This window comes from Siphateles boraxobius, unplaced genomic scaffold, assembly GCF_051911475.1.
Source record: "Siphateles boraxobius isolate OS27281-9 unplaced genomic scaffold, OSU_SipBor_1 13, whole genome shotgun sequence".
Lineage (NCBI taxonomy): Eukaryota > Metazoa > Chordata > Actinopteri > Cypriniformes > Leuciscidae > Siphateles > Siphateles boraxobius.
Genome location: NW_027508733.1, coordinates 12,393,561 through 12,396,273, shown reverse-complemented (window position 1 = coordinate 12,396,273; position 2,713 = coordinate 12,393,561).

Sequence of the window (2,713 nt, the reverse complement as noted above, 5' to 3'; positions counted from 1 at the left end):
AAATTACATCTTGAATGTGTTTTTTAGAACTAGGTTTGCTTGCAACATCAGTTTTTGCTGGGCACGCTGGGGTGAGGGGGAATGAGCGGGTGGATAACATTGCAAAGGAGAGCTTAGGAAGAGAAGTAGATGTCCATGTATTATTAGGGAGAGTGGAATTTAAAGAAAGAATTAAAGAGGGCTTAATAAAAGAATGGCAGAGAGGGTGGGAAAGGGAAATTAGGGGTAGACACTATTTTTCTATACAACCTTGTAGCTGACGCTGGAAGGTCAGCTGTGGATTATGATATTTTGGTGATTTCAGCGGTTAATGTTTATTTTGACTTTATAGTTTATTTGGATTTCATAGTTTAAATGTGTATTTCTGTATTGTGATAATTTCATAATTTGGTTGCCGTTTGTATTTTATTATTATTCTGTTGTTTAAGTTGAGTGTCATGTGACCCTGTGCTGATTATTTCACCTGGACGTATCAGCGTCAATGTAATGATGAGATGTGAAACTCAGATACCCATGTTAGTGCTCCTGACTTAATCTTCTGTTGGTTACCAGGCTTTAATAAGTATAAGGCTTTAATAAGTCGGTAAAGGTTTTAATATTTTGTATATTATGTTGGTTTGTGTTTGTAGTGGTGTTGTGTGTAAAATTATGGTTTGGTTTACTTTTGTGTCTAGTTTTCACGGTGTCTCTGGAATAAATAAAAATGGACATCAGTACTTCGGAAGCGTGGACTGTTTTGTAACCAGCGAGTAGTTACAAACCTGAAGTTAGGAAAAGATGTTCATGTAACATTTTGTCCCGCAGGGAACATATTTAAAATGTGTAGATTGAGGTTGGGGCACTGTGGGTTACAGGGGCGTCATGCAAGCCAAAATTCTGGGGGGGCACAATCTGAGACGTTGCAGTTGTTTTCTTACGGGTGATATGGATCATGTTAAGAGGAGTCAGGGGGTTTCTCCCCCTGAAAATTTTTAAATTCTGGCTGCTAAACATACCATTTCAATGCAGTTTGGGAGGGACAGAAATACCTTAACGGAGCTCGCAGCAACCCTCCTCTATCTGAGGACTAAGTTAAAGTATCTATTTTGTAAGTTTATGTAAAAGACAGGTTGATGAAAGAACTGTAAGCTCAAATTCAAAAGCTTTTGAAGTCTACTTCATTAAAGCATGTTTACACACACACTTACTGTACACTTAGGCCTACTACACATGATATCAAAAACAGTACCATTGCAGTTTTTATGTTATGATTTTAAATTGGTATGTGACCTAAGAACGATCTTACATTTAAAGGTACATAAAGGTGCTGAGGTCTGGCTTTGTGGTGCTCTAAAATGAAGTTATTTTAATATTAATATGTGATGAAGGACTTTGAAAGAAGTTTGACAGATTTAAGTCCTGAATAAGGTTAACACTACCCCGTTTATTTGAAAATGGTTAATATTTGACAGAAATGTAAAAAAGTAATCAAATCAAATGTAATAGGCCTATGTAACATTACTTTAGTAAAATCATTGAAATACTGTAGTTACACTGCTCATTATTATATTATTTTAAATAATGAACTTGTAAAGAGTGATTTATGAGCTAACAGAAAAGCTAACTTGTACATTTAACCTATGGCTTATTGGCTTTGTATGGCAGGCATTAACGTTAGCCAACTAGTTTACGGTTACGGCTCTGAATTCGCAGCTAATATCAAATCCATAACTTTTTGATCAAGTTAAAATTTCCAGGTTAACCACAAATAATCCCACTACCTTTTAATATCATCCGATAACTAATTCAAAGCCGATTTGTTGCTTTGCCCACTTACCACTTCAAGACCATCTGTAAAACATTGCCAGCTCAACGTGCGAGACGAGTGAGTTGCTTGAACATACACAGCAAAGATTATAGAGCGATACGCGCGTAGCGATCTAGATTTGATATACACAAACACCATATTAGGAAAAAGGGGCGGGCTGATGCTGACCGATTTATTACACATCCAGAAGAATACATTTGAGTCGTTATAGGCTCTGGTATTATGGAGCATAATAGGAATAAAGAATAAAGTAGGAAAAATCTGAGGGGGCACGTGCCCCCTCACTTTGAATGGGCATGACGCCACTGGTGGGTTAAATTATTCTTTGTGCATTGTAGGGAAGCATGTTTCTGGCTTGTGTGAATGTGGGAGTCTTGAGACAGTAGGGCATGATTTCCTGGAATGCAGAAAGTATAGGGCAGAAATAAATTTATTCTTTATTAAACTGTCAGGACTTGGAGTTAAGGCTTTTTCTGTTTTATCTTTGTTTGGACACAGTGACGAGCATAAACTGATCTCCAAGGCAGTTCTTCAATTCTTGCATGACACAGGACTGTATGTAAGAATTTAGTTCATACTTTGACCTGTGGAGGGCAGTAATACGCTCAGCAGCGTCTACACTGCCGGAATCTTACAAGAAGAAGAAGTGTCGCGACGCAAACCAGTAGCAGCCTCAATGCAGTAGGACATGAGATCCACGGGGAGGAGTCGGATCAAGATCCAAGGGGTGGAGATGGGTAGGATTAGGGTTGGGTTTAGGGATTAGGGGTGTGTTTAGGGATCAGGGGGCGGAGTTGGCTAGGTTTAGGTGTATGTAAGGTGGGAGGAGTTGGATCTGGATCCGACTCCTCCCCGTGGATTTCATGTTCCGCAGTGAGCTCACGCAAACTAAACATCACAGTTTTT